Raw genomic sequence first — 23994 nt, 5'->3', positions numbered from 1 at the left:
TTGAAAGTGACAATACCAGAGAAGGAAAGTTGCTACTCACCATACAACGGAGATGCTGAGTCGCGATAGGCACAATAAAAAGATTCCCACACTCATAGCTTTCGGCCATTAAGCCTTTGTCAGCAGTACACACACACACACACACACACACACACACACACACACACACACACACACACACTCTCTCTCTCTCTCTCTCTCTCTCTCTGCAGTCAGCTGAGACTGCAGATGTGTGTACAAGTTGCGTATGTGCGCCTGTGTGTGTGTGTGTGTGTGTGTGTGTGTGTGTGTGTGTGTGTGTGTGTATCTAACCTAACCTAACCTACCCGCGTGTGTGTGTGTGTGTGTGTGTGTGTGTGTGTGTGTGTGTGTGTGTGTGTGTACTGCTGACAAAGGCTTAATGGCCGAAAGCTATGAGTGTGTGAATCTTTTTATTGTGCCTATCGCGACTCAGCATCTCCGCTATATGGTAAGTAGCAACTTTCCTTTTCTGGTATTGTTTCATTCCATCCTCGATTTTCCATTATTTGAATTGAAAGTGATTGTGTTATTAGTAACAGTACATTATTTTTGTTAGCAGCTAGTTTCATAAAGGATAAAAATATAAGATATTCATATGATGTGGGCGATAAATTGAAAGTAATGGCATGTGCAGAGGAACATGTAAATTGAGCAGCTGAACAGCATTTCAGCCCTCCACCAACCAAAAAAACCATTCCCTATTGGTGAGCTTGCAAAGAACAACTGAAAAAAAATGAGGGAAGACTAAACGAGCAAATAGAGCACTGAACGCAAAATGGTCAAAACTAGAAGGCGAATTATAGAAATGGATTCGAGGACACCATCAAAATGGCACTGGAATTAATACAAAAATGATTCAACATGCTAGTGCTACTGTGGAACTTAACAAACTTTAAGGGTGGAGTTGGTTGGTGCTAGAGGTTTATGAAACATCATGGACGTAGCATGTGAACCAAAACAAAAATATCTCAGAATGTGCGACAAGAGAATGAAGAGAAAATGTTATCTTTCCACCACTTTATTACTCAACCTCAAAAGAAAACCAATGTGGAACTAAGCCAAATATCGAATATGGACAGAACTCCTATGACATCTGATGTTCCGAGTAACAGAACTGTTGCCATGAAAGGTGCTTAAACTCATCATCATCATCATCATCATCATCATTTAAGACTGATTATGTCTTTCAGCGTTCAGTCTGGAGCATAGCCCCCCCTTATACAGTTCCTCCATGATCCCCTATTCAGTGCTAACATTGGTGCCTCTTCTGATGTTAAACCTATTACTTCAAAATCATTCTTAACCGAATCCAGGTACCTTCTCCTCGGTCTGCCCCGACTCCTCCTACCCTCTACTGCTGAATCCATGAGTCTCTTGGGTAACCTTGCTTCTCCCATGCGTGTAACATGACCCCACCATCTAAGCCTGTTCGCCCTGACTGCTACATCTATAGAGTTCATTCCCAGTTTTTCTTTGATTTCCTCATTGTGGACACCCTCCTGCCATTGTTCCCATCTACTAGTACCTGCAATCATCCTAGCTACTTTCATATCCGTAACCTCAACCTTGTTGATAAGGTAACCTGAATCCACCTAGCTTTCGCTCCCATACAACAAAGTTGGTCAAAAGATTGAACGGTGCACAGATAACTTAGTCTTGGTACTGACTTCTTTCTTGCAGAAGAGAGTAGATCGTAGCTGAGCGCTCACTGCATTAGCTTTGCTACACCTCGCTTCCAGTTCTTTCACTATGTTGCCATCCTGTGAGAATATGCATCCTAAGTACTTGAAACCGTCCACCTGTTCTAACTTTGTTCCTCCTATTTGACACTCAATCCGTTTATATTTCTTTCCCACTGACATTACTTTCGTTTTGGAGATGCTAATCTTCATACCACAGTCCTTACATTTCTGATCTAGCTCTGAAATATTACTTTGCAAACTTTCAATCGAATCTGCCATCACAACTAAGTCATCCGCATATGCAAGACTGCTTATTTTGTGTTCACATATCTTAATCTCACCCAGCCCGTCTATTGTTTTCAACATATAATCCATAAATAATATGAACAACAGTGGAGACAGGTTGCAGCCTTGTCTTACCCCTAAAACTACTCTGAACCATGAACTCAATTTACCGTCAACTCTAACTGCTGCCTGACTATCCATGTAAAGACCTTTAATTGCTTGCAAAAGTTTGCCTCCTATTCCATAATCTTGTAGAACAGACAATAACTTCCTCCTAGGAACCCGGTCATATGCCTTTTCTAGATCTATAAAGCAAAGATACAATTCCCTGTTCCACTCATAACACTTCTCCATTATTTGCCGTAAGCTAAAGATCTGGTCCTGACAACCTCTAAGAGGCCTAAACCCACACTGATTTTCATCCAATTGGTCCTCAACTAATACTCGCACTTTCCTTTCAACAATACCTGCGAAGATTTTACCCACAACGCTGATTAAAGAGATACCTCTGTAGTTGTTACAATCTTTTCTGTTTCCATGTTTAAAGATTGGTGTGATTACTGCTTTTGTCCAGTCTGATGGAACCTGTCCCGACTCCCAGGCCAAACTATGACTATAAAAACAAGTGGACATCACAAAATGCACAACAGTGTTGTCCTTTCATGTTGTGCTAACAGTACTAAACATAATCCAATTATCATTTTCAAGTACAAAACAATGCCTAAACCGTTCAAATAACTTACGGGTTTGCTGCCGGGTGACGTCGTCGACCACTGCCGATATTTCGACAGGAGCACACTCTTGAGAATCGCAGGGTGTGCTCCTGTCGAAATATTGGCGGTGTTCGACGACGTCACCCGGGAGCAAACCCGTAAGTTATTTGAACATCCAAATTGCCGGGAAAAGTTAAGGTCTCACAATGCCTAAACCTTCTGAAATACGGCCAAGTGTTCATTGTCCATGTACATGACAAGGGTCGGTATGAGGCTGGTATGAAATTATGGGTTAACAGAGTGAGAGAGAGAAGGAAAGATGCTTTACTGAAGGGGAGTTCTCTTCTAGCGCTAGATCAGTTTAGTAGTCATTTGAAAAATTCTGTGAAGAGAATCTGAGACAGGGAAATACAGAGCTTGCTGTTGTTCTCGGATGACTTTCTTCACAATTGAAACCTACTGATGTCTTAATAAACAAACCATTTAAAGTGCATATGAGAGAGGAGCGGAACAAACAGATGATGGTTGAAACCCAACATGAATTCATGCCAAAGGGAGCATTAGAATGGCCTACAATCAAACACATGTGTCAGTGGATAAAAAGTCTTAGTCTAGAGTGATAGAAGATGTTACTGTTAAATATTTCCAGAAGTGTGGCATAAGTAATGCTTTCAGTGGCAGTGAAGACAGTCTTGTATATAAAGATGACAATGTCGACAAGGAGGAGGAGGAGGAGGAGGAGGAAGAAGAAGAAGAAGAAGAAGAAGGTTCAGACGATGATTTTCAGGGATTTTAAAGGTCAGCTCGGTACTAAAAACTGTTTATTTATTTTTTTAGTCTGGCTTTGCAATCTAATCGTGTGTCTTATAGTCTGTAGCATCTTATAGTCCGTACAGTGTGGTAATGTTTAATACCTGATAAATGTCAGTTTTCCGCATTAATCACTTAATAAAAATAATTTAGGGGTTATAACTACACAGGGAATTAAAGGGCAATGATTATTCACTGAAGTCTTGCTCTATTAAGAGTGTTCACTCAGGATGGCTAGTATAATCACAGACTAAGATGGAGGATAAAAACTGAACAAAAGTATTCATAGATTGACAGTTTCTATTTCCTTTTATTAGAACCATAAAATACAAAAATACAATTTTTAATATCATTTATATAACATGTTTAACTCTATATTACAAATACAGAAAAACATAAATACTGCTGTCATTTATAAAAGTTAATAAGGATACTGCAACATACGTAAACCAGTATCATCATCTGTAGATTTGTAATAAACTATGTCACTGAGGCACTGACAAGCAAAACTGCAGAAAGGTGATAAAAAGCTACAATATAAAAGCCTATCTCCAGCAGTATCTCTCTCAGCAGAACAACTTCATCTAAGAACCGGTTTCTTAAAATGTATGAACAACTGAATGGGCAAAGATAAACAAATACTGTGTAGAGCACAAACTAAACAAGGGATAGGTATGCAAGCTTCAAACACTAAGTTTGCAAAGGTAAGAGCTGCAAATCAAGAGTGACTGGTTAAGTAAAGCATTGTAATGCTAGTGGACGTGTAGCGGTCCTCACATGCTGACCCATTATACAACAATAGCCTAAATCTCTTCAGATGAAATGCACATTACTCTGTTTACAAATAATTCTGCCCCCCCCCCCCACACACACACATACACACAAACACAACACTTGGGCTTTGCCAAAAGGTGAGGCGAGCTGCACGCCTCTACAACATACTTTTATACAGCTGTACCATATGTGCAACCATGTCAGAGTGGTACCTGTGCAGAGGGCAGACAAACACTAGGTTCCTGAGAAGGGATAGCAGCCATTTTACTAGTAGCAGAGGGAAAAGTCAAGATGACTGACCAATCTAGTGTTGTAACATTAACCAGCACGGCCTTGATATGCTAGTAATGCAAATGGCTAACAGCAAGAGAAAAACTACCATTTTATTTTTATTTTTTCCGGATGGCATTTTGCTCCCCCTCATGGTTTAATTATGAAGGCATCCTCTCGGGTAAAATATTCCTGAAATACAATAGTCCCCCACTTCAATCTCTGTGCGGGGACTGCTCAGTAAAATGAAGTCACCTGGAAGAATGAAACTAGCATTGTTTGCTGATTAGTTTAAGGATAGAAGGAACCAAACTACAATGTCATCAGTCCCTCCTACCTGGAACAGGCAAGGCAACAAAACTACACACCAAAGAAGGGCTTTGTGCGCAATACCCAGGAGAAAAAAAAAAAAAATACAAGTTCTACTGAAGGTCAACAACACCTAGAGGAAGAAACAAGAAAGAAATATGAGGAGAAGGTAGAAAGGCAGGCTAGGTGCCCTATCCAGGGAGCAGCAGTGGGGACCTCAAAGACAGAAACCGCAATGGAGGACATACCTCACACCACTTACCAGACATGCCCCACCCAAGGTCACCTAGAAAACACTAGTGACATGGAAAGGGCGAGAGAAGCACAGGGAAACAGAGGAAGAACACCAAGTCAAAAATTACACGCATGAAGGGGAGAAAAAAGCAAATGAACGGGTAAGGCAAGGGCTGGGAGCAGACAACCAAGCCCAGACAGCCACTGCCCGTATGGAGCAGAGTGAGTCAACATTGTGTTCTACCAACCCTCAAATGGGCCGACAACTGTGAAGCACCCTTCCTTGGAGAGAATGATAAAAAGCCCTTTCATAAACAAACTATAAAACTAGGACACCCACTGAGGCATTGTCTGCTAACACCAAGGGTAACGAGTCAGGAACATTAAAGTGTCTGCCACAGGGTGGTCAGGTCAGGACAGTCCAGCAAAATGTGGAGTGAACTACACCAAACCTATCTTCTGTATGTTCTACAACAAAAGAGTTATCTGGTGGCAGTGAAAATTTCCCCATCAATCCTGGAACAAACCAAGGAATGGGGAAAGGATTCCGTCACAAGCCAGCAGGCCTGACCTCCTCCAAGCGAGTGGCTGAGGATAGGAAGGTTGAGGAAGCAAGAGGAGGAGCAGAGAGATGAACTTTCCTATCTGAAGGGATGACCACAGAAGAATGGCTGGAAGCGTGGAGCTTAGCACGCAGCATGTGCAGAGTGTCTGCTCTGGTACTACCCACTCTGATCAGGGCCTCACTCCAAGGGTGCCACCTAATCACATAAAGGGCTTCCTTGCACAGCTGTCACTGTTGGGAGTTTTGAGGCCCCAAAAAGGTAAGCAACAACCCCCAAGAACACACAAAACATGGACTGGTTACCATTCTGGTGACCTAGTGGGAAGGGGCATGAGTGAGGCAACAGCCGGGAAGGAGAAGGGAAGAGGAAGCCATGCTGGAGTTATTTTCCACATGGTTCACTCTATAGAAACAATTCGCAAAGGGAGGTCAAACCCAAGGGGGACCAGAAAAAGCTGGATAAAAGAAAAGGGAAGGGGGGAGTGGAAATGTGAGCCAAGACCCTAAAAGAATATCAGAACAAAGGGATAGCCACATCATAGAAATAGGGAAATATTGAGGGAGTCAGATGGGAGCAGGAGGGAGAGCAGTTAGTATGGGAAGGAGTGGATATGGGGAAGGGAATGGAGCCCGTTAGGATGAGAAGCTGCAATAGCTTGGGACACCGTGTGTGCCACACACTTATCCACAAAAGAGCTGTGGGACCCCTGCAAATTGTACAGGTCAGGGCATGAATGTTAGATCCTTTAATCAAGTAGGTTGACTAGACAGTTAAAAAAGGAAATGTATAAATTTAAGTTAGATATAGTAGGAATTATTGAAGTGGAGTGGCATGATGAACAAGACTACTCATCAGGTGAGTATAGGGTTACAAAAACAAAGCCAAAGAGACGCTACTAATACAGGAGTAGGTAATAGCGAATAAGAAAATAGGAATGTGGATAAGCTACTAGGCACAGCATAATGAACAGATTACTGTAGCCAAGATAGAGACGAGGCCAGCACTAATCACAGTAGCATGCGTTTACATGCCAACTAGCTCTGCAGATGGAGAGACTGAAAAAATGTGTGGCGAGACAAAAGGAATTTCTCAGGTAGTTAATGGGGAATTGGAATTTGACAATAGGAAAAGCCTGAGAAGGAAAAATAGCAGTACATGGATTGTGGAGAGGAAAGAAGTGGAAAGCCACCTGGTAGAATTTTGCACAGAGCATGATTTAATCATTGCTAACATTTGGTTTAAGAATCACATAAGAAGGTCATGTGTATGTGGAAGAGACCTGCAGACACTCATTTTCAGACTGGTTATATAAAGGTAAGATGGAGACTTTGGAAGCAGATTTTGAACTGTAGTATGTTTCAAGGGGCAGATGTGACACTGACTATAATTTACTGCTTAAGAGATGATAATTAAAGCTAAAGAAACTGCAGAAAGATATGACACAAAGCAGATGGGACCCAGATAAACTGAAACAATGAGAGGTTTTTGTATGTTTCAAAGGGAGCATTAGGCAACTATAGACTGAAACAAGCGAAATGAATATAGTAAATGGCAAATGGGGAGCTTTGAGAGATAAAAAGTGATCAAATAGGTCGCACAGCAAGAACTAGTAGAAAACCTTTTATAACAAAAGAGGTATTGATAAGGTACTGATGAAAGGTGAACATATAAAAACACAGCAAATTAAGCAGGCCGGAGGGAATACAGTTAAAAAATGAAACTGACAGAATCTCCAAAATGACAAAAGTAGAGGGACTAGATGAGAAATGCAAGGCTGCAAAAGCATCCATGACCAAAGGAAAACTTTAAGGAAAGAGGAGGATCCACAAATGAATATTAAAATCTCAGAAGGCAACCCTCTACTGGGTAATGAAAGGAAAGATGAAAGGCAGAGCGATCTCCCTTCACAAAGGAAATGAAATTGAAGACAAGATTATAAAAAGAGAAGTAGATGAAAATGAGACAGACAATAGGATACTGTGGGAAGAATTTGAGAGAGCACTGAAAGAGTGAAGTCAAACCAAGGCTCCTGGAGTAGATAACGTTATGTCAGAATTATTGAGGTCCTTGGGAGAGTCAGTCATGACTCAATTGTTCTACCTGACATGTGTGGTAGTCCAAAGAAGAGGGAGCATTGTCACAACAAAAGATCATCACACAACCTAAATTACAGACCAGGCGTAAGTGATTTATTTTGGCTAGTATGATTCTGTGCTTATGTATTTGTGTTTTAATTGGGAAAAAAAAGAAAAAAAGGGTGTAGTAGACATGTGATGCTGCACAAATGCAGACACTGAGATGCAACAGCAGAGCAGAAGTTCTTTGACATACAGCCATCGGATGGAGTAATGAAACTGGCCGGCAACACATGCAATGAAAGAAATCCACTGAAACTTAACTTTTGTTAAAAGTGCTGAAAATGTGATTCTATTGTCACTTGTAAATGGTCCCACAGTGTTTAGGTATGAGCTTAGCATACGAAAAGTTGAGCTTTCAGTCCAAATCTGATTGGAGCAATGAACACCTAAAGGGTGAGTTGACTTCAAAGTGCTCTTTGAAGTTGTACTAGAGAAGCAATAACTTCAGTTCTTGGCATTACTTTCAATTACTCCTTCAGACAAAGGAATTATAGGCATTAGTTGCTAGTGAGCACTGCTTTAAATCAATGGGGAAAGTTGAAAATCTGTTCCGCACCAGGAATTGAACCTGGGTCTTTTGCTTACGAAGCAGATGCGTTGACCAGTACGTTATCTGGACACGGTCATCATTGCAACAGCACAGACTACCCTAACATGCCTCCAATCAGACCCAGATTCTCAACTTATCCACACACTACTAATTTAGTACCCCTTGGCCATTATCCTCAGTATCCAGTTATTCTTGTAAGAGTTCAAGCCTGGTGAGCATCTGCAATGAATGGATCACTGGCTGTCCTCGCCTTAATTATTTTGTTCTTTCAGACTTGCCCGAAAGAACAAACACCACATATATATCATGGTATTCGGATCATGGGGAAATTTGGGCAACTTAAAGCGTGAAAAATGTAACCTAGTTTGACTGAGGCTAAGGAAGGAATACAGTTCAATCTAAACTTTAACTACCATGTGAGCAGTGTAATTTTTGGAGCAATCATTATTGGATTTCAGAGTGACTCAGATGAAGAGTAGCTGAAATCTGAGGAATGTTCAATTGTTATCTAGTATTTTGCAGTTAGCACTGCAGAGCCCCCTTCATAAAGAATGGTGTCTCCTTGTGGAGTTGGGTAATTTTTGCCATGAGAGTTAGATACAATTTCAAGTGATTTACCATGGAAGTAATAAGGGATACTCTTTAGTGCCAGACAAGCTGACAGACTGATGATTGGATTCCTCTCCTAGGAACTCTTTTAGTAAAATTACTCATCTTTTCTATGAATGTATGGAATCAAAACTTTGGAATAAATTCCGTAGATATTCGCTGATGCCTCAAGAAATCAAGTTTGCTAAATTTAATAATGAACAGTGTGAATTCCTAAAACACTGACCAGTGCAGTGCTGCAGAAATGGCACTGACTCATGCCCCCATGGAAAGAGTGGGCAGCACCACATCTCCAGGCAGAGTTCAGCACTCCCTGTCAATGCTGACTTAATCAGCAACCCATCGCTGGTCGTCCCAGTTCAGTCGTCGACTCAGCATCAGTAATGAGTAATAGGAAGACAATACCTAGCCTGTGTTCTGTGAGTAGTAATAGGGAGAGTAAAGTAATTGTATGCAGGAGGCACAGGAAGCGAGAAGTTCTATTAATCTGCAATTGTATGTACAAATCATATGGGATTCCTGCTACTGGCCATTACAACTTCTCTCCTCCCTTGTTTGTGTCAGTTCTGACTACCACAATAGCCAACACAACAAACAGGATAAAAGTGGCAGTCATAAAATATTTTTTCTGTAGGCTAGGCTAAGTCATAGGATTTGGGTTACACAGTGGAACACAGTTACAGTGAATGTTTTGACTAACAAAGTTTATGCTGTTCATTATTATCACAGAAAATTTAAAAGACTGTTCTTATTTTTACCGTAGCTAAACCCAGTTATAGTGCAGTAAATTTTCATTCCACTGATAAGAAAGCGGTAAAAAAATGTACATATAAAAGGAATGAAAAACCTATACAAAAGTATTTGAGAATAAATTCCCAATTTTCACACTTTGGTTTTAAGTGTGTGTGTGTGTGTGTGTGTGTGTGTGTGTGTGTGTGTGTGTGTGTGAGAGAGAGAGAGAGAGAGAGAGAGAGAGAGAGAGAGAGAGAGACGAATGTAAATGTAAATAATAGTTAAAGTCAGATAAATAAACAAATAAAAGGATTTTGCATAGGAAGATGGACTAATAAGGACATAAAACTTTAAAAAGGATATATTAAACAACAGGTTTAGAGAGAAATGTTATTGTACATCTAATAAATGTCAAGCAAAGTAAGTGGCTGTAAGCTAAGAAGTAGCACCTCTGACTCTTGCAATGATCACATCTTTGTCTCACTGGTGTGTCTAGGAACAAAAGAGAGACGTACATGAACTGCCAGATGATTTTTTTTTTTATGAAAGGTTTTAAAACAACATTTCAAGAGGAAAGATTAATGATAGCATGTGAATTATGAATCATCTGAAAGTAAGGACGTACATGACTGCTTGAATATCATGTCTCTAATCAAAAATGTAAGAGAACACTAATGTAGTGTGATAGCACATCAAATTAATTATTCACTAAAATCGCATGCCTACAGTAAAGCATTTCTATGCATATACGATCCTGTACTTTTGGAATATGAATATACATAATTAATTATTACAGTGGTTATTTCTATCAAGAGGAATATAGTAGGGGACTTAACTAACATCTCTAGTTAATACGGGAAGTGGCACACAGGGAACGGAAAGGTGGTCACATATTCAAGATATACAAGAGACGTAAAATACTATCCTATTCAAAAGGAGGCATGTGGCATCAATATTATTGAACTGTCAATCTAATAAGTCATAGTTACACAACACTTACATGAATTATTATTATGAGAAACTCTGAAGAAACTGATTTGTAGGAAGATCAATTTGGATTCTGGGAAAAATAGGAACAAGCAAGGCAATAATGATACTACAAACCATATAGAAGTGTTTGTAGATATAGAGATAGCTTTAGACAACACTGAATGGAACATACTCTACAGAATTATGAGGCGGCAAGGATAAAACACCGAGAGCAGAAAGTTAGTTACAACTTGCTGAGATAGCAGGCTGCTGTTACGAACAGTCAATGGACATGAAAGGGAAGCAATAGTCGAGAAGGGTGTGAGAGAGGGTTGTAGCCTATCCCTAAGGTTATCGAATCTGCAAATTAAACAAGCTATGAAGGAAACCAAGGAGAAATTTTAGGGTATAATGAAGTCCAAGGAAAATAAATAACAATTTTCTTTGATCTTTGCAGAAGACATTGTAATTCTGCAGCAAAAGACCTAGAAGATTAGTTTAACACAATGGACAATGTCTTGAAAAGAGTGCATAAGATGAAGATCAAAAATATAGTCTGCCCTGTCGAGATGAAGTAGCTTTTTTGTACCCTGTATCATTGCACACCCTCCCCTCAATGAACCATGGATCTCACCATCAGTGGCATGGCTTCTATGCCTCAGTGACACAGACAGCCGTACCGTAGATGCACAACCACTAAGTTGGGATATCTGTTGAGAGGCCAGACAAAAGTGTGGCTCCAGAGGAGGGACACTAGTCTTTTCAGTAGTTACAGGAGCAAGAGTCTGGATGATTGACAGATCTGGCCTTGTAACATCAACCAAAACGGCCTTGCTGTGCTGGTAGTAGAATGGCTGAAAGCAAGGGGGAAATACAGCTGTAATTTTTCCCAAGGGCATGCAGCTCCACTGTATGGTTAAATGATGGTGGCTTTCTCTTGGGTGAAATATCAGTGAGGTAAAATACTGTCACATTCTGATCTCCGGGCAGGGCCCACTCAGGAGTGTGTCGTCATCAAGAGAAACGAAACCGACATTCTACAGATTGGAATGTGAAACATTAGATCCCTTAATCTGTCAGCTCAGTTACAAAATTTAAAAAGGGAAATGCATAGGTTGAAGTCGGATACAGTTAGAATTAAGTTCAGTGGCCGAAGGAACATGACTTCTGGTCAGGTGAATAAATCCAATTTCAAATAGGGGTAATGCAGGAGTGGGTTTAATAATGAATAAGAAAATAGGAATGCAGGTAAGCTACTATCAACAGCCAAGATAAATATGAAGTCAATGCCTACCACAGCAGTACAAGATTATATGCCAACTAGCACTGCAGATTAAAGATTGAAGAAATGTGTGATGGGATAAAATAAATTATTCGGATAAAGCAGGTGAAAATTCAATTATGATGGGGATGGAATTCTATAGTTTGAAATGGAAGAGAAGGGAAAACAGTAAGTGAATATGCAGTCTGGGAGAGGATAAAAGAGAGGAAGCCACTTGGTAGAATTTTGCACATATTATAATTTAATTATTACTAACACTTGGCTTAAAATTCATGAACGAAGGTTGTGTACATGAAAGAGATCTGGAGACACCAGAAGGCTTCAGACTGGTTATATAATGGTAAGACCACTAAATTTTAAGACATTTCCTTGTGCAGATGTGGACTGACCTCAATTTATTGGTTATGAACTGTAGATTAGCACTGAAAAAACTGGAAAAAGGTAGGAAATTAAGGTTATGGGACCTGGATAAGTTGAAAGAACCAGAGGTGGTTGAGAGCTTCAGAGAGACCATTATGCAATGGTTGACTAGAACAGAGGAAAGGAATACAGCAGACGACAAATGTGTAGCTCTAAAAAATGAAATAGCGGAGGCAGTAGAGAATCAAATAGGTAAAACAACCAGGCCTAGTAGAAGTCCGTGGATAATACAGGATATATTGAATTTAACTGGTGAAAGGAAAAAATATAAAAATGCAGCAACGGAAGCAGGCAAAAGGGAATACACACATTTAAAAAATCAGATTAACAGGAAATGCACAATGGGGAAGCAGGAATGGCTACATGACAAATTTGAGGATTTAGAAGCATATTTCAACAGAGGAAAGACAGACACCACCCACTGGAAAATTAAAGAGGACTTTGGGGAAACAGAAGCAGCTATATGAATATCAAAAGCTCTAATGGGAAACCAGTCCTAAGCAAGGTAGGGAAACCTGAAAGTTGGAAGGAGTATATAGAGTGTCCATAGAAGAGATACAAACCTGAATGCAATATTATATACTGAGCAAAGCGGCGCAGTGTTTAACACACTGGACTTGCATTCAGGACGATGGCGGTTCAATCCCGTGTCTGGCCATCCTGATTTAGGTTTTCCGTGATTTCCCTAAATTGCTCCAGGCAAATGCTGGGATGGCCCCTTTGAAAGGGCACTGCCGACTTCCTTCACTCATCCAATGACACCGATGACCTCGCTGTTTGGTCTCTTCCCCCACACAACCCAACCCAATGCAATATTATAGAAAGGGAAGTGGGTGTAGATGACTATGAGCTGGGTGATGTGATACTGTGAAGAATTCGACAGAGCTCGGAAAGAACCTAGTCTAAACAATGCCCTGGGAGTAGATAGTATTCCTTCAGAACTACTGATGGCCGTGGGACCCCCAGCGATGACAAAACTCTTCTATCTGACATGCAAGATGTACGAGACAGGCAAAATTACACTCAGACTTCACAAAGAATGTAATAACACCAATCCCAAAAAAAGCAATTGCTGCAGATGTAAAATTACTGAACTGTCAGTTTACTAAATCATAGTTGCAAAATACTAAAATAAATTCTTTACAGAAGAATGGGAAAACTGGTACAAGCCGACCATGAGGGAAGATCGGTTTGGGTTCTGGAGAAATGTAAGAATATGCGAGGCAATGCTGACCTTATAATTTCTCTCAGAAAATAGGTAAAGGAAGGCAAACCTATACTTATAGCATTTTTAGATTTACAGAAAGCTTTTTACTATGTTGACTGGAACACACTCTAAATTTCTGAAGGTAGCAGTTGAGCAGAACACAAGGAGCGAAAGTCTGTTTGCAACTTGTACAGAAACCAGACAACTGTTGTAAGAGTCAAGGGGCATGAAAGAGAAGCTGTGGTTCAGAAGAGAATGAGACACTGTTGTAGCCCAGTCTCAATGTTATTTGATATGTACATTGAACAAGGAATAAAAGCAACCAAAGAAAAATTTGAAGTTTGCCGATGACACGTAATTCTGTCAGAGACAGCAAAGGACTTGCAAGAGCAGATGAATGGAATGGACAGTGTCTTGAACAAAAGCTAAACAAGGACAATGGACTGTAGTTCAATTAAATCACATGATGTTGAGGGAATTAGATAAGGAAACAAGACACTTAAAGTAGTAGATGAATTTTGCTATTTGCACAGCAAAATAATAGATGATGGCTGAAGTAGAGACGATATAAAATGTAGACTGCTAATTGCAAGAAAAGCATCGCTAAAAAAGAGAAATTTGTTAACGTCAAATATAGATTTAAATGTTAGTAAGCCTTTCTGGAGGTATTTGTCTGGAGTGTAGCCATGGATGGAAGTGAAACACAGATGATAAAACAGTTTGGACAGAAAGAGAACAGAAGTTTTCTAAATGTGGTGCTACAGAAGAATGTTGAAGATTAGATGGGTAGATCATGTAAACAATAAGGAGGTACTGAACAGAATTGGGAGTCAAGAAATTTGTTGCACAATTTGATCAGAAGAAGGAATCGGTTGATAGGACCCATTTTGAAACATCAAGGAATCACCAATTTAGCATATTAGGGAAGTGTGGGCAGTAAAAATCAGAGAAGAATAACGTAAGCAGATTCACACGATGAAGAGGCTCACACAGGATAGACTAGCATGGAGAGCTGCATCAAACCAGTCTTCGGACTGACCACCACCACCACAAACAACAACAACAACAACAAGGTACATAATTGGCTTCTATTACAAGAAATATAATGGGCATTTGTAAAAATTATAGTATTAGTAAGGGCTATGAGGTTATCAATAACACACAGCAGAAATGTCCCCAGGTATGAATAAGTAGTGACACTTACCCAGTATTTGTCAGGATCTTTAATGAGACAAGGTTTATTCGTTGAAGATAAGACTTTCTTCCAACATCCAGAATCAGATTATCAGCACTTATCTGCCAATTCATATGATCCTATGCTGAATTATCCTGCTGATATAATGCCTTGAAAGGAAGACTAGAAAGGGCACATTTATGCAACCGTCCAAAACCTCATAAAATGGCACGAGACAAGATTGAGAAGTGAATTCCAAATCACCTGACTCAAAAATAGAGCTAAGATAACCTATTTGAACAGTACACCCAAGATGAAGGGGATGATTAACAGAAAATCAGCATCACTGTCAACTAGTCTTTGTCTTATTGTAATGCCCACGAACTCAAAGAACGCAAATAATTTTGTAAAAAGGTGAAACCTCATAGACACTACACTGTGCAATTCATGATCTTAAATGCTAATGCATAAAACCTGTCAAATCACACCCTGCAAACAAACAGGCATCTGAATAAAAATACAATCCTTCTAACATGGGAAAAAAATAATCCACCATTAGAAGAAAGATACTGGGATATTAAAGCTTTCAGTTAGTCCTCGGTGCCTCAGTCACCAACAGCACTGCCTATGAAAGCAATCACCAGGGATTACATCTTAATATGACACAGGTTCCATTTGACAGGAAGTTTCAGCCACTTAAATATCAAACTCAGTAGACAGTTATTGCATAAGCCTTATGTCAACTACCAACTGTACTGGAAGCCAAGGATGTAGCCTTCTATGACAATATCAACAGGGATAGATGAATGGCAGAGGTGGAAGGGAGTTGAGTAAGCTTAAGACTACAAACAGATTGTTAGAAGACACAAAGAGAGTACACTAACATTTTTTTATGGAATGCTGTTTTTAGTACAAGTGTAGATCTTTTTTTTGCATCAAAAGAGAAATGCAAATTCCACTCAAAATGAGTGATATCCATAATCCATGTGTTTTAAATTATAGTTATAATCCATAATTTTAAGTGCAAGCTGCTGTGTACCTAAAATTTGTTAGTAGGAATGAAAATGAAACCAAGTTTATATGACCACAGGAAACATGTTAAATATCCAACACTTGTTTAATTTGCAGTGCAAGTGCTGTAAGAAACTCAACTAGCCTACACTGAAAAATTGGGAAACAGCAACAAAGCACTCTTAACTGAATACTGTAGTATGACACACACAGAAAGCTAACAGCACAAAGATGTTGCTAAGCTTCACATTCTCCTTTTGTTTCACATATCTCCACCAGTAACTGTCCTATCATTATCTTAAACCCACTAAATAATTTTGCAGTAGAGAAAGTTTAATATGTTGTAGTACACTCACATCATGATTTAGAGCCCTAGTTGAACTCTAGGTCCCCTTATAAATGGACTGGTAAATTATTTCAAATGTTCGTAGGAGGCAAGAGCATGCCACATTCAATATGACTATGCCTAGTAACATAACAAGCAGTTCAAACCCCACTTCAGGTGAGAAGGGAGTGACACATGATTGTAGCCTATCAATAATGCTACTGAAGAGGTACACTGAGCAAGTCATACAGGAAATCAAAGAAATTTGGAAAGGGAATGGAAGTTCAGAAGACAAAGCTTTGAGGTTTACTGATGACACTATACTTTGTCACACGGACTTAAAAGATAGTAGCATGGGAAGGATGTCTTTGAAAAGAGGTTATCAGATCAATATCAACAAAAGTAAAATGAGGGCAATGGAATGTTGTTTTATTAGATCAGGCAATACTGAGGAAATGGAGTCAGAAATAAGACACAAAGTACTAAATGATTTTTACCATACAGGCAGTAGAATAACTGGCAATCTGTGAATTAAAGAGGACATAAAATGCAAATCGGCAATACCATGAAAAGTGTTTCTCAAAAAGAGAAACTTGCTGACACTGAATATTAATTTAACTGCTACACACAATTTTCTGAAGATAGCTGTATGGAATGTAAGCTCTCACAGAAGTGAAATGTGAATGAGAAGCAGCTCTGGCATGAAGAGAATATAAGCTTTTATAATGTTGCGTAACAGAAGAATGTTGAAGATTACATGAATAGATCAGATAACTAATGAGTAGTTACTAAAGCAAATGCAGAAAAAAAATCTATGTCACAACTCTGGGGGTCAAAGGGGTAGTATAAGGCCCTGTGGGTGTATTTTCTGCTGGTGGAAATGTACTAATGAAACATAAGAACTGACACGCACCCCTATGAAGTCTGATGCAGGCGTGTCAACAGCATAGTCTCTGGGCAATGGGTATACTCTGTGTACATGGGTATGTCACACAAGGGCAGCTCTTTAAAATGGGAACCTGCCAACTAAAGGAGCCAACCATAACAGAAAACAGCAGCACTCCAGCAACACTGGATGCTGGCGTTTGGTTAACAACTTAACTTGTAAAAATAAAATGTTTCTAAATCTAATAAAGAAATACTTAGCCTGACTTGTTTACCAAGAACCAGCATATGTCTACAGAACTTGACATTGGGGTCATGAAACATTCTAACTCTCCATCAAGCTGGAGCTTTAAAGAAATGACCTTATCAGCTGGATGAGAACTGAATCGATATTACAGCTATTCAAGAGGTGAGATGGTGAGTGAGTGCTAGAGAAAACGGATCACATGAATTTTTAAAGCTACTAAAGAAAGATCACATGTTTGGTACTGGTTTTATAGTAAATAAGAGGAAGAAGCTTCTAATTACGCACTCCCACATGAAACCACAAGGATTGTGTAGACTCAGAATCAGAGGGAAATCTTTCAACTATAGTTTTATATGTGCTCAAGCTCAATTGAAGAGAAGAGTGAAGAAGAGAAGGATGCTATTTATGACGAGTAAGATGAAATATACACAGAATGTGAATGTCCGAGAGGAGACTGTACGACAAGTTTTGGAAACATGAATGCCAAAAGAGGAAAAGAATATGAATATCAATTTGTATTGGAAAATACAGTCTACATGATAGCTAACAATGGGATCAGACTTTTACACTTTGCTTCGTCAGGAAATATTGCTGTGGGCAGTACAACTTTTTGGCCAAATAGGTATACACCAAATGACATGGAAATCTTCAGGTGAAAGTACTTTTAACTGAATCAACTGTCATCTAATAGATGCAAGACATCTGTCCAATCTAATGGATGTTAGAAGTTACAGGAGGTGTTAATGTTGACCGACTATTACCTTGTAATAGAACAATCAGAAATTGAATAGCTAATGCGAGGCAGATACGTGGATCTCGTGCAAGAAAATCCCATAATGATGAGCTCAAGAAGCCAAAGTCTACTAGTCTACTCAAAGATTCTCTGACCTACTCAAAGATATAGCACACTTTCTAGACATTGAGAATACTGAACGACTATGGTAGAACCTAAAAAGACACCCTTACAAAAGCTGCTGTCCAAGGTCTACTAGGGCAAGAAAATCAGGCCATTCACAACAGCAGGTTAGATGAAGAGTGTATACTAGTCACAGCAATTAAAAATCAAGCCTACAAAGGAATGCATCAGGTAAACCATACCCGAAGATCTGTGGAAGACTATAAGAATAGCAAGGAAAAAAGAAAGAAAGAGAGAGAGAGAGAGAGAGAGAGAGAGAGAGAGAGAGAGCATGAAAGGAAGGGACTGGAAGAAATAGAACAGCTGGAAGTGATGAATAAAATGAGAGGTTTCTTTAAGAACCTAATAAGAGCTGAAAGGATTTCCAGCCAAAGACGAATTATGTAGAAATACAGATGGTTCAATTTTAAGTAATGATGAAGCAATATGTAGAAGATGGGCTCAACACTTTGAGGAACTGTTTAATGAAAGTACACCAGAGAACCAAGTAATCCGACCCTTTGAAAATACAAGGAACTTAGAAACTGAGGAACCAGTACAAACTGCTGAGCAAGTGGATGCAGCCAACAAAAGATGCTGAAGAATAATTAGGCCCCATGAATGGATCTAATACAAGCAGACACATCCAATAAGCTTAAACCCTATGTTGAAAATGCAGTTGGTGAATATGAGTTTTCAAGAATCAAGGAAGATTTACTGTTCATCAGATCTTCATGATACAATAAATACTAGAAAAATGGAAAGAATTTGGGACTGACACACATCATCTCTATATAGATTTCAGAACATCCTACAGCAGTGTTGCCGGAAGGGAGCTTAGAACATCCTACAACAGTGTTGCCGGAAGGGAGCTTTATGTAGAAATGGAAGTCTTAGACATTCCTAGAAAGTGATTGCCTTAAAGAAAGCTGTTCTGTTATGGGGAACACCCAGAGTCAAACTAAAATACACAATATGTTATCAAGTGCTGTGAGCACAAAAAATGCAGTAGAACAGGTAGGCATCGTGTTTTTAACATAGCCTTGGAAAAGATCATATGAGATGCAGGCATCAAAACAAAGGGACTATCCTGTACCAATCAGTTCAGGTACAGGCATATGCAGATGACAATAGCAAGACTGCCAAAAGCAATGAAAGAAGTCTTGAAAGAGTTACTAGAAAGATGAACCTACAGATAAATGAATGGAAAATTACATATATGTCTGTTACTAAGGGAGACTATCCAAATGTGCCCCCCGAATCATAGAAATTGGTTCATTTAAGTTTGATGTGTGTAGTTGCACTCAACATGGATCAGAAGTAAAATGTAAGAACTATGTCAGCTCTGAAATCCAGAAACAAATATTGTCCACCAACAAGTGCTACCATGGCCACAGAAAACATCTGAAATCTAAATTGCTATTCAGGAAAACTAAAGTTATGACATATAAAGTTTTAGTAGGGCTGGCACTAACATAAGGTGCTGGAACTTGGACATTAATAAAATTTAATTAAAAGCAACGGGGCATATTTGGAAGACAGATCTTGAGACAAATCCTTAGGTCAAAGGAAAAAAAAAAGGTGTACAGAGGAGGAGATTCAATTATGAATTATATAATCTACATTGTGAACCAGATATTGTTAGCTACATCAAGTTAAAAGCCTGGAACGGACAGGGCATGTACCGAGAGCTAATGACAGAATGATTAAGAAGATACTCAGCACAGTGCCAGAAAGAACAAACACAGTTGGAAAGCCAAAGCTCAGGTGGGACGAAGGTGTCAGAGAGGACATACGGAAAATTGGAATTTAGAATTGGATGAGTTTGGCACTAGATCTGGTAGAATGGAATAATCTTCTACAGAAGGCCAATACTCACAAAGCGTTACTGCACCAATGATGATGATGATGATGATGATGATGATGATAGCACAACTTTACTAAAAGAAGGGGCTGACTGATAGACTATATCATGAGGCACCATCAATATGTTAAATGAAGGAAAGAGGGAAACCAAGGGTTGACTGCAGTATGCAAGTTCAAATAAATGTATCTTGCAGTGCTTATGCAGAGATAATCTAGTGCATCAAATCAATCTCTGCCAACAACAACATGGGACTCAAACTAAAATATTGGGCTTTCATTTGTGATATTCTGCCAACTGAACTATTTGAGAACAACTCAGTCTTGTAGTTTCTATCTGCCACTGAGGTGAAGTCCATAGAGCAGGTTCAAGGCAGTTTACATTCCACACTGGAAGTTTAATCGGAAATTTATCAACCCAAAGAGTGGGCTAGATCCAAATTCACTATATTTTTACATTTGTAGTCATCTTAATTTTCTTGTCTTCACAACCTCTGTGAAAAAATACTTATCATTCCCATGACTTACTCTAGAATGTTGCAACACAATCCAGAACTCTAAAGGGAAACATCAGCACAGCGTAAGGATGAGAAATTGTGACACTAGTGCACAATGACAATGTTTGTCTCACTCCATGTAGCTATTAGTTCATACTTTGTTAGCTGTTTGATGTGTCAATAACCCAATAATAATTTCATCACATCTGTGACTATGATCTTTATTGGAGTTTGAGTCTTCTTAACTACATGCTACATCTCAGTAGCTGTTGAGACTACCAGTCCTATGACTAACAAGGATTGTAGCATTTAATCTCATTAATTTTCTTTATGTTGCCTTACATTAAGACTTAATAAAAACTAAGATCCTTGTCTTCACAGAAAATGAATCCCCATTAACCTGTGATCTGAGCAACCGGCTCTGGTTTCCAATATTTCCAGACTAATCTCTCTTTTCTCCCTGAGGACAGAACCTCTAATTTCTGAAAGTTACAAATAGAATTTTCTATTTTTAAATGTTTCTACTGGCAGTACTTCAAATTTTGCCTTCTAAGGGAAGTACATGCCAGCCACTCTGTTTCCTTGTAATTATAACAGTTTTTATATTAATAAAATAGAAAGAAACATTCCACATGGGAAAAATATATTAAAAACAAAGATTCCATGACTTACCAAACAGGAAAGCACTGGTAGATAGGCACAATAAAAAAACACACACACAAAATTTTGAGCTTTCACAACCCCCGGTTGCTTCGTCAGGAAAGAGGGAAGGAGAGGGAAAGATGAAAGGATGTGGGTTTTAAGGGAGAGGGTAAGGAGTCATTCCAATACCGGGAGCAGAAAGACTTACCTTAGGGGGAAAAAAGGACAGGTATACACTCTCCTGGGATTGGAATGACTCCTTACCCTCTCCCTTAAAACCCACATCCTTTCATCTTTCCCTCTCCTTCCCTCTTTCCTGACGAAGCAACCGGGGGTTGCGAAAGCACGAAATTTTGTGTGTGTGTTTGTGTGTTTTTTTTATTGTGCCTATCTACCAGCGCTTTCCCGTTTGGTAAGTCATGGAATCTTTGTTTTTAATATAGTTTTTATATTAAGATTGATATAATGAATCTGTTCACACTTTCCTCGACTAAGAAACTGGATGACAACAGGCTCTCCATGCTCTTCTGTGTAACAGTATTATTTGCAATATGTCAGTGCATCAATGACAATTCTAAACTTTTATCTTTCTGTACACTTTCATTAATTTTTGCTAAACACATTATAATGTCGATTGTTGAGCACCATAGCTGACACTAATTTTAAAGATTAATGAAAATCACCTCAGCTATATTACTACACATTTACTGTGCTACAATGGCTTTATTTGAGAATATCATTAGGTTGCCAGTTTTAATCTTGTTCATTGAACTGCAGGGGCTGCTCGATTTGTCTGGTCAGGCAGACAAGAAATAAATCTGGCTCTTGTTGAGTATCACAGCTCAATAAATGTGTACTAATAAGCTGAGATGGTTTTCATCAATCATTAAAATTAGTGTCAGTTAGGGTACTCAACATGCTCAATGTTATTTCCTATCTTCTTGACCAGGCAAACCGAGTAACCCTCGCAGTTCAAGTGAAAAGACTTAAGAATGGCAATCTGGAGGTATTTTAAGAACTAAATCTGTTGTAGCACAATAAATGTGCAGTAACACAGCTGAGGTGGTTTTCATTACTCATTAAAGTAACATTATAATGTGTTCATTTTTCTTCCCTCATAGTTTAGCTTTAACTAGACACACTGAAAATCACAGGAACAACTACAAGAAAGTCTATGATATTCACGTGCATAACAAGTTCCAACTCTGAACACAGTACAATAACAAGCTTTTATAATTTATGGACTCTACACAGTGAGGCAGATGTGTCGACTTAGGAAGTATAGTTTAAAATTTTCCTATGAAAATCAGAATGGATAAATATTAATGAGATTCTGAATCTCTTCCTTCATAATTTCAGCTAATGAGAAACTGTGAGTGACAAAGTAAATATCCATGTATTTTAGTATTTTCTTGAAGCATCCACCATCTTATCAATGACAAGCCTGTAGTTGTTCCTTCCTTACAGTTATTTGCCAATTTCGTGTAACACCTCATGCCATAAACTATTCTAAAAAGTTTCTTTACTTTCTGTTTACATTACATTATCTATGCAAAAAATTGACAAATATATAGGAAGTTCTTCATTGTTGTAAATTCTGTTATAGCAGAGGCGGCTCTGAAAAAGAAAAATCTGTAAGGAAATTGTTACTTATAACATGGAACAAGAAGTGAACTGCAGTAAACAGTACAAATACATTGGAAAGTCCAGTCTTCGTGAACACTCACATAAAAACACGCATCCAAAAATTTACTGTTCCTTCTAGGAGGAGGGGGGGGGGGGGGGGGGGGGGAGGTATGAAGAGGTAAAATTATTTATGGGAGAGCAGGAGAGAAAGATCTGCCTATCATTTATAATCATAAATAAGGTTATGAAAGTGACACAGTTAATAAAAAGGTTAAATATTTACCACCACCACCCCCCATTTTCTACAGAAATTCAACTAAAATCACATGCAACCATATTCATGAACACATTTATTTAACTCATATATTTATATGAAATAAAGATATAAATATATGAAATAGAAAATGGAGAAATAAAGGGAAGGGATAGGTGTGAATTCATGACATCCTGTTGCACAAGACATTGTGGTAATGCAATGGCGAAAGTTAAAAATTTGTGCCAGACCAAACATATGACAAATATATAACTTATTTCAACATTAACTGTCGCACGATCTGGATAATTTTTAAGGCGGTACTGATACGCAAGTAGGGTACAGAACTTGGAAATATCATTTAGCACATTCTTAGCATAATTACCAACACTCTTCCAGCAACAAGTACTACCAGGAGGTGGAACAGGGGGCATTATGTGACCATTTAGAAAACAGAAATTTCGTTAATTATTGTTGACTTTTACTTACACATTTTTTTAAAAAAAGATAGGGTCTGGAACCTGGAAAAATTGTGTGGTGTCACCGCCAGACACCACACTTACTAGGTGGTAGTTTTAAATCGGCCGCGGTCCATTAGTACATGTCGGACCCGCGTGTCGCCACTGTCAGTGATCGCAGACCGAGCGCCACCACACGGCAGGTCCGGAGAGACGTACTAGCACTCGACCCCAGTTGTACGACGACTTAGCTAGTGACTACACTGACGAAGCCTTTCTCTCATTTGCCGAGAGACAGTTAGAATAGCCTTCAGCTAAGTCCATGGCTACGACCTAGCAAGGCGCCATTAACCATTTCTAGAGAGAGTCTCACTTGTATCATCCAGAATGCTGTATACAAATGATGGATTAAAGTTAAATATTCCAGCAGCTACGTACTTTTCTTTATAGCATTCATTACGTATCCTGTTTCAGACCTAACGCCAGCCAGCGTGTGTAAACGCGTGCCTTTCGGTTACCCGTCACTGTGGACTGGCTGTCTTGTCAG

This window comes from Schistocerca cancellata, chromosome 2, assembly GCF_023864275.1.
Source record: "Schistocerca cancellata isolate TAMUIC-IGC-003103 chromosome 2, iqSchCanc2.1, whole genome shotgun sequence".
NCBI lineage: Eukaryota > Metazoa > Arthropoda > Insecta > Orthoptera > Acrididae > Schistocerca > Schistocerca cancellata.
Note: the sequence above shows the minus strand (reverse complement) of the source record.